We start from the raw sequence: 12848 nt of genomic DNA on the forward strand, positions 1-12848 counted from the left end.
GTGGAAAACAGCTTTGTTGAAAACAGAGGGGGGGGGGGGGGGCACACACAAACTCCTCACTCCCAACACAATTTACTTGAAAATTACAGTGGTTTTGTTTATGGGGATAAAGTCTAGGGGCTTCCAAAAAAATTAGCATATGTCATATCTGTGACGATAATGAGATTTGAGCATCTCATTATTAATTATGAATTCTATCTCCCTCACTTTGGAAGGAATGTGTCCTTCCTAGTTTGTTTAGACATTCTTCATTCTAGCTCCAGATCTGCTAAGCTGGTCCCTTTGATTATTTAAAGTCCTTTGCATTAAGGCTGGGTTCACGCCATTTTTCGGACCAGATCTGGACCAGATGTGGAATGCAGTGCATTGTGTTTTTGCACCAATTTTGCCACGTTCCGGAGCTGATTTTTTAGCTTAAAATGAGCTCTAAGGTGCGTTCCAGTGCTTCCATGCTTTTCTTGTGTTTTTGATGCGTTTCTGTGTTCCAGTGCATTCCAGACCAGACAAAATAAGACGTGCAGTATTTTTCTGGTGTGGTCTGGAACGGACTACGCTGGTGTGAACAGAGGCCAGAAAAAGCATAGGGATACAGTAGGATGCATTTTGGGTCCGGAAACAATTTGGTCTGGTCTGGAGATGTGAATGGGCCCTTTAACCTGATTGTTTATCTCAAGCTTTCCCTAGTCCTAGTGTGAATTAGCCTTAATGGTCTCTTTACAACAGGCGTTGTAAATAGTTATACCAGTCATTTTTCTGCACAGTTCAGCTAATTCCCTACAGATCGCCTGGTGGATAAGGAAGGTTATCCCACTGAGAGTTACAATATTAACCCTATTTTCATAATCAGAGAATTATATTGTACAATTATTCGCATGAATAGCTGTGTCTCGTCAAACAAAATCTACACATATTAATCATAGGTGGGTTACGATGGTCGGAGGCCTGACAAGACACATTAACCCTCCTGGGCCAGACATAATTCACACACATGCCAAGTTTGGGATTGATCTGAAGCTAATTTAATGAAATACAATAATCTACAGTTTAATTAGGGCTCGACTATGAACATAGAGAAATGTGTTTATTAAAATGAAAATTGACAGTTTGGGAGGAGCAAAGGAGGACATTAGACATGTAAGCCGGCAAAACATTTGTTTAGTTACGGATTTTTCTTTCTTTTGGGTTTAAGGTCCGAACCCCTTTCGTTTTGTTATTTGGATTCAGATCTTTTGGAATTTCGTTTTAGTTTCGGACATGGTTTTCTGATTGGCCAGATAACAGTCACGTGTCTGATTTAGTTTCATTTTGAACAAAATTTGGATAATCCAAAATATGTTAAAATAACATTTGGATAAGTTTGCATTCAGCTCCATTGGAATTTGAAGAAATTTCGTCCAAATTTGCATTTCCATGTCTAAAGGACATCCTGTTCACCCTTATGGGCTGGCTCAATAACACCCCCTAGAGGACTGACAAAAAGCTGCTGCAAGGGCAGATGAAAAGCTTGTCGCACCATCCAAAGATGGCTCCTCGTAACATCCACAGAACACTTTTATACCATCAAAAGAAGAAACACATTACAATCAGGAACCAACCGTCTTACTTTGAGAGAGCCACCCAGATCCATCTTCTGTTGCATTGAACAGGGCTGTTAAGTATTCTTAATTTTATTCTCTTTTTATTTGTCTCTTCTTTTTTTTCGTAACATCTTTTTCTGTATTTTTTTTCTTGCACTGTTTCTTTTATTAAACGGCAATGTTAAAAATCATTAGGCTTATCTCTACGTTCTAAATAAGAACTTTAAGTATTCTTAAGTAGTCCCCGTGAAGAGTGCTACTGTATAGTGAAAATTGTCATATTCCTGTCTGAGGAGACAGTGGTATCATAGGCTTTGTTTAAGTTTTTGATTTGTCACAGCTTTTGCTGAAAACAGTGCCTGTTTCTGTTAAAACGCATGGTGGCAGCTGCTTTTTCTTGTGTAAAGGGTTAACTGCGGAGTTAACCAACCCTAGTGACTGCTGGCCTAAGATTGTTGTCCCACAAGCTGGGAATTCTCTGTGCAGGGTGAGGCTGGGAGTGGTATCGCCATGTCCTTGTGACGGTTTGGTCGGTTCGGTACTCTGTATAGTCACGTTATTGACGTACAATGGGTTCAGACCCCCGCATCCCTAACAATGCGCCAAATGGGACTCTGAGGGAGGGCCCACATAAATAGTTGTTTCAACTGTCTGTCAAGTAGTACAGAAGTTTGGGAGAGCCATTCCCTCCTCCTCCTTACAATGTTAATAGCAAGAGGCAATTAGCAAATATGAGCAGAGACAATGGGCATCTTTGTCTTAAAGTCCATTTCCACCTTGGTAAGTGATTAGCATTTATTGTGGTAATGTAGAGGTGCTGCAATGATGTATATGTGTGCAGATTTTCATGACTCACATGCAGGCTTTCTTCATTTTTTGAATGAACATTTTTTTAAGGCATGAATTCCACAAATCAAACATTTTCTCCACAGGAAACTCAGTCTGACACCAGGGTCAAATTGTAAAGCAGGCTGTAAATTCTGTAATTCTGTGTAACATGATCACTAAACACCAGCTCTGCCTTAGCACACAATAAACTGTGCTGGGGTTTGCCACTATGAATACTAATGAACGGGGGAGAGAGCTCAGTTCCAACTTACACAGATTGTTTGTAGAGCACAGAGGCTGCCATATCCATGAGGATATGAAGAGGAAAGCTAACATAAAAATGTACTTTTCTGTGTTCATATACAGCAACTGCATATACCTGCTTCATGTGCACTCTGTGTACGTTCCTGGCATGTTTTAATATCTCTGCAAAGGTGGAAATGGGTTTTAAACCTCTGTTAAGTGTAAAGAAGGAAAATATTAAACCATTGACCAAAATATTAGATTATAGAAAAGCATAAAGCATACTCATCCATTTCCTAAAATTTGGCCTAAACAAAAAAATCTAGGCAAGCTAGCAGGAATGGCAACTCTATAGAATCAAAGGCCTCTTCTGTATCTAGAGAAGCCAAGGCAGACATCTTTGGAATATACCAGGAAAGCTGAGCCAAATCCTAAGCCCTGCGAACATTAATCATGGCTGGTTTATCGGATATAAATTCCGTCTGGTCACTATGAATGAGAAATAATGTTACAGAGTTCAACCTAATGGCCAAAATCTTAGTTTCTAATATAGGTTTAGTAGTCGGTGATAGGTCTACAAAATAAGTCCTTTGGATCCTTATCAGTTTTTAACAATAGTACAATGGTGGCATCATACATTGATTTTGCTAGTTGTCCACCAGCAAAAGCTTTTTTATATATCATCTGTGGGGTAGTTACAATGGATTTCATGTACACCTCCAAAGGCAAGCCATCTGGGCCAGATGCAAATCTTTTTTTATCCCCAGGAATTTCTTTAAATAACAGCTGAACTTAAGCATATGGCATTCGGGGGAAGTTAACACACCCTGATATTTTTGTATATGATCTTGAGATTTAGTAAGTGTTGAGGTATACATGTGCTGGTAGACTTCACAAAAGCAGCTCAATATTCACTCAGAATCAGTGATCATGCAACCATCCTCACTCCAGATTTGAAAAATAGTGGTAAAAGGTTATTGTTGCCTTGCTATATAGGGCAACAATTTGCTGGAATGATTACTATACTCAAAGTATGTCTGTTTAGCTAAAAATATTTTCTGGCTGCGAATCTCATTCCTAGTTGTGGATAATGTGAGGTATTTAAAACATTTTTTGGAACTCACTGAAAATAATAGTTGCCAGTTTCCATCCATGTAAGCATAGATGAAGATACCTCAAGTGAGGCACTACTTGGTACAAGGCCAGTCCAGTGCATGTCCTGGAGTTGCATAAAAATGTATTTTCCCATTATAAAGCACCCATAATCATGCCAGGTAGGCCATAAAAAAAACAAAGCTTTTGTTTGGTTTCAATAACTTTAGCTCTGCGTTCCTGTAACTCAATTACTCAACTCAAAAGTCTGGAAATATTGAAACTGCAGGTTGTGCTGCTCACAGTTCAGTAGTTTAGCTAAGAGTGGCCAGGGTGGTGCGCCTGTAGGTGACTGTTTAGCAGACACTCAGGTGCTCTTTTGACGGCAAACGCTATGGAAAAGTTAGTATTATTAAGGGTGGTTCAATGAAGGTTTCTGGTGTTTGTCCCTCTTATTTTTCTGCGTGTCCTATAATATGGATATTATTGGATCTAATGCAGTTTTTAAAACAATCAGCTTTTTCCTACCAGAAATTTCCTTTCTGTAGCCGATAAACGGGTAGGGTAGAAAGCATCTTACAAGGAGTAGATTTGGTTTCCTGTCTCTGTGACCCTTTCCCTCATATCATGTAAATCCTGGCCTATGAGGCCTATGTCAATTTTAATTTCTTTAGTTTTCCCCAATTTATTGCATTACATAATATATGCAAAAACGTGTTCATTTACCTGCTCCAGCATTATTTTCGGAGGTGTTTCCATTTCCCCCACTGTAATTCTCTCAGGTTCAGCCACATGCTGTGGGTCAATCTTTGTATAAGGAGAGCTTTGGCCACCAGTAAACAGACAAGATGATTCGGGATTATAGGTCTCTTTTAGGGCATGAGCTCTCAAATTCAGCCACCTACTGTATGTCTATGGTTAGCAATACCCCATGTGTCTTGGTGTTTTTATGGAAAATAATTGTTCCTACATGCCAAATGCAGTGAATTAGTTTGTGTGTTGGACCAGCCCAGTGCAATACATTTTCTATTTCTCATCTTTATGGCATGCCATGAATGTAGTCAAAGATTTTAGAAACAATTGTTTTGTCAGAGAGACTTGTGACAGTATTATGAATGTGGATAAAAAAGAGGAGCATGTAATAATGGCAGAAGCACATGCCCAATATTTACTTGCCACCAGTAGCAAATGTGATTTTATACTAGGCTTATGGTATACTTAACTACCATTGTCAGGAAGCAATTAAGGCACTATAACTAGAAAGAACAGAAGGAGGTAAGTCTTACATGCTTTGATGTAAGATAACCCCATAAGCTAACACTTATGTCCGCCAACAAGCACTCATGCACACTGAAAAAATCCCTGAAGCATTTGCTGAAACGTATGTACTGCACAAGTTGAGCTTGAACAGACCTGGGGTCAAGAAAAACTGAACAGCTATTCATTTACAGAAGAGCTTACAATTATAACTCATGGATCAAGAAGGAAAGGGACAGCATAATCTTTAAAATGGCACCACCTTGCAGGCTTCATGCTTTTTGAGGCTAGAGCAGTGGCTTATCAGCTGCCAACAGCACAGACTTATGCCTTAGGTGCTTAGCGCATACAATAGGCAGATCTCCTTTAACAGTCTGTGCCAGCTACGTGCACTCTTAGTTTTAGAAAAGTGTCTATTTTTTTGTGATGTGGCAGGGTCCAGCATGCTGGGTCTTGGCTTGCAAAGGTCATACTGTAACCCATTGCCTGTGACGTTTTTACAGTGTTCTAAAATTGATGTTCTTTATGCACATTGCTGTGTTCGTATTTACAAGATTGTTTCCAAACCTGCAAAGTATTTTATTAATTATTTACTTAGAGTGCAAGCTATTTTGCTGTCACTGGCATCTCCAAACATATATTATTGCTCCATATTTTTAATAGACTATAAAGAAGGAGAATTAATTGTTTCAAGGCGTCCCCAAGACCTGTCAAATAATGCAGTTATTGGGTTATTAATGCAGAGAAGAGAATTTAACTTAGTGCATGTAATAATCTAGCCTTATCTGAAATACGCATACAGGATCTTTAGGTTGCACACATACATATCATATAATATAATTAGCAAAAGTGTACCCGTTCATTTAACCGGATGAATACAATAGGGGAAGCATGGCAATGCAGTGACAGTCATTGATAATCCGGAAACTTCAAATGGTGGATTTTTTTACATGAAGCATGATTGATTAAGCACAGTGGAGCATCAGCACCTTTTAATTGCATCTGGACACCTTTTGCACTTTGGACTTTTCTGGACACTGCTACACAATATAGTGTTTGGAAGTTTTTCATCATTATTTGTAATTCTGAGTGTCACAATTTGGCACAATTTATTATTGCTTTTTTAATTGTGATTGTTTTTATAAATGTATTTGGTGATTATACAGTATACTGATTATTTATATATAAAGGTTAAAGGTTTAAAGGTTTTTAAAAAATTTTTTTAGATTTGACAACAGTTTATTTAGAACGTACAATACAAATTTTGTTCTTGGCCAGTGAACTAAAACTTCTAAGGTAAAAACAATATAACCTAAGATCAAAGAACCTTTTTAAGTTTAGGATTTATTATACTGTATCTACCAGTAAACAATAGACGCATTTGCAGTAAGATAAGAGTGTTTGGACTGAAAAACCTATGTTTGCATCAGATTTATTATGGTCCAAAACAATGCTGCAGGACAATATGTCAACCAATCTGCCACTAAACACAAAACTTAATTGCAACATAGCTTTGCCATGTCATTTTACTGCTAATAAAACTGCGCTGCTTTTCGTATGTTAAAGGAGAACTATGGGGTCAGTGCTTTTCCCCATAGTTTTCCTAAGGGTAACGGGAGGACACAAACTAGCGTCCTCCCGTCACCCAAAGCTCAGTATACTACGAGCTACAGCTCACGGTATACTGAAACGCCACAGCCGGGACGGATCCCGACATCACTGTCGAGATCCACCAAGCTGTGTCATTGACAGCTGGCTCTGCCTATCTAGAGGCAGAGCCAGCTGTCAATGACACAGCTTGGTGGATCTCGACAGTGATGTCGGGATCCGTCCCGGCTGTGGCGTTTCAGTATACCGTGAGCTGTAGCTCGTAGTATACTGAGCTTTGGGGGACGGGAGGACGCTAGTTTGTGTCCTCCCGTTACCCTTAGGAAAACTATGGGGAAAAGCACTGACCCCATAGTTCTCCTTTAATAACTATACACTCTAGGGATGTGATTCCTGAGGCTGTTTAAACCTGTGCTTATTTTCAGTTTTGCCATAGTAGATTTCTCCATTATGGTGTTCTCAGCGGCTTCCTAAAATGTGGCATATTCCAGAATCTGTTAAGGGATTCAGAGGGCTAAGTCAGGGATGCATTATAGTTGGCTTTGATGTTTGTTAACCAATCACTGATGAGCTTTTTCTTGGTGGGTTGGGCATGGCTTTAACAAAACATCCTGAGCAATCTTCTCAGGGGGTCTTTGGTACAGGTTGTTACCTGGGTCTGAGGTGCTGGACTGGAGCCCAGGCCTGGAAAACCTTGGGCCTACCATATGCAGATAGACCTGCAGATAGCTGTCTATGGCAGTGCCTCTCCGGTTCTCTATCTCCTCCTTCCCGACGCAGGCATAGCTATGGACAGCCCCGGGGGTGGAACTACCGCCCCAGGACTAGAACCTGGGGGTTTCTGGGCCGGTAGATGAATGAAGGTCGGGGGGGCCAGCAGTGCAGATAGTCGGCGAGACTGGACGTGGGGGAGGCCGGGTGAGGCCGGTGAGGTCGAGTGCCCGCAGAGCCACTGCACATGTCTACGTCGCCCGGGTGATTATTCGCAGAACACATGTTCCCAAACCAGAATACTATTCTGCCTTAGGGACATGTGTTCTGCTGTGGGATCATGTACCCTGCATTGTGGACATGTATTCTCAGAGTACATGTCCCCAAAGCAGAATACTATTCTGCCTTAGGTACATGTGTTCAGCTTTGGGGACATGTTTTCTCCCGTGGGGACATGTGTTCAGTTCTGGTGACATCTGTATTTAGCCCTGGTAAGAAACTGCCCTAAAATCATCAGTCTGTGTTGTTTTAGAAAAAGTTGGTAACTGGTATCGGCAAGCACCTGAGGGCAAGTACTTGTCTTAAAAAAGTGGTATCGGGACATCCCTTGCTGTGACTTTTCTATTCATGTATTATGTAGCATGCATGCTGTTAACTTAAATAAGTGTCTGATTCTAGATCTTCTAGTACTTACTGATATGACTAGATGAGCCACTAAAAGCTGGTATATTAAACTCTACAATCACTGGATGCCGTGGTCCAGCCATAAACCTCCAGGCTGCTAGGCCCCACAGCCTCTTCTTGGCTTTGCTCCTGCAGTCTAAGGCTCCACAGACTTGCATTAGACACGAGGATGCCAAGGGACATTCCACCAGCCAGAGCGAAGGGGGCGAAGAGGACAGCACTGACCGCTGGGGGGAGTGGGTCAGGTAAGTAAAAGTGCTTTACTCCAACCCCCTAGACAAAAATGAGCACTTCACTTCTGCAGTGTGGAGGTAGCTGTTGGGATATCACCCAAACAGGGTGTGCATTATTTTCAAAGAAAAGGTTGACAGATGTAAGAAGGTACAGTAGAACACAGCCATGGTATGACATTGCGAAGCAGGAAGTGTAGCCTGAATATGGCTGCACCTATGTACGATATAAATACAATCCCTACACAGCAAAACTTTTTTTATTTTTAAATATTGACATATTAATATCATTTCCTAAGTTATCTTTTTTTCCCATTAAAACTGCAGTTTGCATTAAGACACATTGTGTGCTGTGACTGGCATTTTTCTGCACTGGATCAATGACACCACCACAAGGACACAAAGAAAACAAATGTTTCTACGTTCCCTGTTTATACTGCTGCAATGCTGCCTTCAGCATGTTGTGGAACAATGCCGGCATGCTGCATCTCACCTGATGTCAGTGTCAGTCACAAAACAGTGCCATGTGTTGTTGTAACGCAAGGAATCATTCCCCACCCCCACTATAGAATGTAAACCAGCCTGCAGCCTACAACAGAACATATTTTATAGTGCAGGCATGTGTGGACATGCCAAAAAACTACCTACCATTAACCTCCCTGGCGGTATGATTATTCAGGATTTTAGCATCCCAAAGCGGTACATTGTTTTTCATGGCAATTTATTGTTTTATATTGTAGGCCTGTAATTCTTAGTAAATCTTAGGAATAACTCACCTAAATCTGTCCAAACAAGAGTCCAGTAGACATCCCAGGTATGATAAAGTAACGCCCCCTGCTGTGACGCCCGAAAACAAAACTAAAACTCAGATGCCGGCATCGTCCGGCCACGTACAGCAGAGGACACCGCGGGCTTGCAGGGACAAGGTAAGTGACACTCTTGGTACTGAAATTTAACCCCAAGCCAGACTCGGGAAATGTTCCCCGAACTTCCGAGTTGCGGGGGGGAGGATACTAATGGCAGAGGAGTCATAGGCTCCTTCTGTCATTAATCAAAGATGGAAGGGGCTTGGCCTGCCACAGGGCTGTGTGTGTCTATGGACGCACACAACCACTGCGGAAACAAGTGGGCACGAGCACGCACGTGTGCCTCCATTAGAACGATGGTGGCACCCAAGCAGGGGCGGGGGAAGAGTGCTGCGGGGACCCACTAAAAAACGAGGAATTAAAAACTTTTAAAGTAAAAAAGCAACAACCTCCAGCAAAGGAGGGTCTCCTTAAAGGAGAATTAAAAAAAAAATTAGGCTTTAATATCACTTTAAGTTTCTTATTTACTTCCTGTTACTGGGTGACAATTGCTCCTGTGTTGTCAGTCTGTCACATACGCCACAGCTGGAGACTATTAAGTGACCATGCTGATACACATTGTACTGGCATGGTCCGCTGTTGTCACCATCAAGAAGTTGGTCCAGAGTAGTGACGGGTAGCCAACAATGGAGCAAGTGCATGTAGACAGGAAGTGGCTGAAAGAGGGTGAAGGTGATCAGCAACATTGAGATTAAATTAAAAAAAGGTAACAAATGTATTTTATGAAAAAAAATGTTTACTGTTTATAACACACATTGCTTTAGAAATATAAATGTCATCCAGTTATGGTTTAGATTTAATTTAACCCCTTTCAAAGCTTACGGTTTAGCTTATATACGGGTTATACATTTGTTTAGCTTTTTTTTCTATTTTTATATAACTAAATTGAAATTTTAGTCCATTTTACACATGTAGTATACACAACTTAATTTTTTGCATCCTTCCTTGAAAAACAACTGTAATTCCTACTCTTAGGCCCCGTTCACATTGAGCGATTTATCGCGCGGTAATTCCCGCGATATCGCGGCTATTTACCACGCGATATCGCGCTCCAATGCTTGGCAATGGGGCAAAGGGTCCTGCTGTCGTGTGTCGCTACAGCAGGACCCTTTTTGGAGCGGATTTTGCCGCGATTCAAGCTTGCTCAATGCAAGCATTTGCGCGATATCGCGCAAAATGCAAAACGCGAGACAAACGCGCGATTTGCGAACCGCTCAATGTGAACAGGGCCTTAATCTGAAATTGCAGAAGGTTCCTTTGTCTCTTTAGATTGCCCCTTACAAGCCCATAAACGTGCACGGTACTGATAGGGGTCATTGAAATACTGTACACGATGAGCCATCTGTTCTTACACTCTCTCCCCCTTAAGCCATTACAGTGTTCGAACGGCAGCAGCCAGAGGCTGCATTTGGAGGAGGGGAAGGCTCATATACATCCCCAGTTCTAAGGCCGCAATGTAACATTCACCATGGCAGCAAGGGTTATACTTTATATAATAATAATCAGTAATATCATGTACCTCTCTGTATTTAAAATGCCATGTTTGCAGCCTGGAAACAGCTTTAAGATTGCCTTGCAATTTTTTATTTTTCTCGTACAATTCTTTGTACCCTGCACAGCCACGTAAAGATTCAAATCAAAGAATGTGATTGATGCAAATAAGAGAAAGGTGAAACGAGATTAGAAATCACAGCTCTCTATAAATGTACCTCAAATGAAATGTATTCAGCCCACATGCATTGAAAGACAAGATGAACGTTGAAACAACAGAACAAGCTGGTTTTTCTATCCAATATAGACAGCAGTACAATATATGATTCACACTGCTGCTGCTAAAAATAGACTCTACGAAGAAAGCAAATGGCACGCATATAGATTAGGTCGAATCAGCACAATAAAATATTATCCTAACAAAACACACGCAATATAAATCACAGCATCACTGTAAAACATAAGGCATCCAATTCTGCTAGGTATTAGCGTACAGCTGCCTGGATGCTTCAGCTAAAGCCATGGTGCTTTACATCCTGCTAGCTTACAGCTGGCTCTCGACTCTCCCTGCTTTTTTTTTTTTTCTTTGTGAAAAATAAAGGCTTGTTTAAGGTTTACAATTGCTGGCGTGTGTTTGTAAACACATTTACCTTGCAAATGCTTTAGATAGCTCCCTTCCTGCAGAGTCTTTGTAAAGATGTTTACTGTAGCCTCAGCATCCCTCTTTGTTTTGCATGGAATGCAGCGTTCCACCATGTTCTGGTCACATGGTCTGTGGTACATCTAAATAGAGATGATCACCTGCTCCCGAGCAGTCAACTGAATGTTGTGTGAAACAGATGCAGTGAGAATCATTTAAGGAGGACCAATACAGATAAAAATTACAGTGTCACAGAGACTGACGCTGGTTTCATGGACGTTTGCCAATTTGATGCAATGTATTTGGTTAAAAAACGAATTGTCATGACCATTTGTTCAAATCACTATGCTCAAAAAATACAATCAGTTAAAAAAAAAAAAGTGGATTATTGTATTTTTTTTTTAGCTAAAAAAGGTTATAAAAAATAAATACATTTGAGTTAAATAAATGTTTTAGCTATTTTAGACTATATTCGTCGTAACCCAGAGTTAGATTTAAAAAAAAAAAAAATCAATACATTTTCTTTTAACAAATCCAGTGAGAATGACTTTCATGAATATTGAAATATTTAATGAATAGATTATACATATTTAAACAATACATATACGTATATTTATTTTGCCTGCATAAAATACACCAGCTAATGATTTAACTTATTTTTTTTAAACAAACCTTACAGTAGATCTAAATGATAACTGAGTGACATTTAGCTAACGGATTGTGCATCTTAACAATTGACTTTTCAATAATAATCATCTTTTTTTTATCCCGTGCTGCAAATTCCTGTCTTCATGCATACATTCCAGCAATGACCGCACGTCACTTCTCAGGGTAGATTTTCTGATTTTCCAGATTATAAAAAGAGAAACATGCCTGCATTATGTGTGTGTGTGGAAAAGGCCATTTGCAGTTTCCATTGAAAATAGGAAAGCTGCCATTGCTGACCTATTTTCTGGAAATGCTATATGCCTGGATGTCATTCTGGTCAAGTGGCTTCAATACAGGGGCAGACTAACAATATATGGGGCCCCCGGGCAATATGAGATTATGGGGCCCCCTTGTGTTCCGCCCATATACAAACACCTCCCACCCAAAAACCACACCCATTCACAAGCCCACCCACCTATGCATTCTTGTGTTGTGGAAATCATTTGTCCACATTATTTTCAAAATAGCAGGTCTATTCATTTAAAGGTGAATTGCAGGGGAATTGGTAGGAGAATTCCAAAATCTGAACCAATATAGGCGATTTGGAGAGTGAGCTGAGCTAAATGGCTTAATTTTTCTGGTTTGGCTATTTTGACCTAGATTCTTCAATTCTGCCAGTTATGCTGGGTGAATTGCCAGAGAATTAGTAGGATAATTGACGGAAAAACCTAGGTCAAAACAGAGTTCAGTAGTAAATAACGCAAAACTGAGTAGTCAATTTAGTTTAGTAGTACATAATGCAGAGCTTAGCAGTAGAGAACATACAGAGAGCAGCGGTCAGGAGCAGGCCCGGCGATACCGCAAGGCAAGTCAGGTGGCCGCCTGAGGGCGCTGCAGGGTGAGGGCGGAAAAAACAGGGCATTTTGACAAGTCCTCCGGCGACTGCCAGAGGATGCCGACACGCGCGGCACCT

General features: G+C 40.7%; 1 protein-coding gene across 4 annotated transcripts in view; it reads right to left on the minus strand.

Annotated features, from left to right (window-relative positions):
* PRUNE2 (prune homolog 2) overlaps positions 1 to 11422 on the minus strand; it is an 81847-nt gene extending 70425 nt beyond the window's left edge. For all 4 annotated transcript variants that reach the window (XM_018558256.1, XM_018558257.1, XM_018558255.1 and 1 more), the window contains exon 1: positions 11238 to 11422. The gene's annotated coding sequence lies outside the window, so the exon portion shown is untranslated. The remainder of the gene's footprint in view (positions 1 to 11237) is intronic.
* Positions 11423 to 12848: the final 1426 nt, after the last annotated feature.

This window comes from Nanorana parkeri, unplaced genomic scaffold (genome assembly GCF_000935625.1).
Source record: "Nanorana parkeri isolate BGI_ZX_2015 unplaced genomic scaffold, ASM93562v1 scaffold328, whole genome shotgun sequence".
Taxonomy (NCBI): domain Eukaryota; kingdom Metazoa; phylum Chordata; class Amphibia; order Anura; family Dicroglossidae; genus Nanorana; species Nanorana parkeri.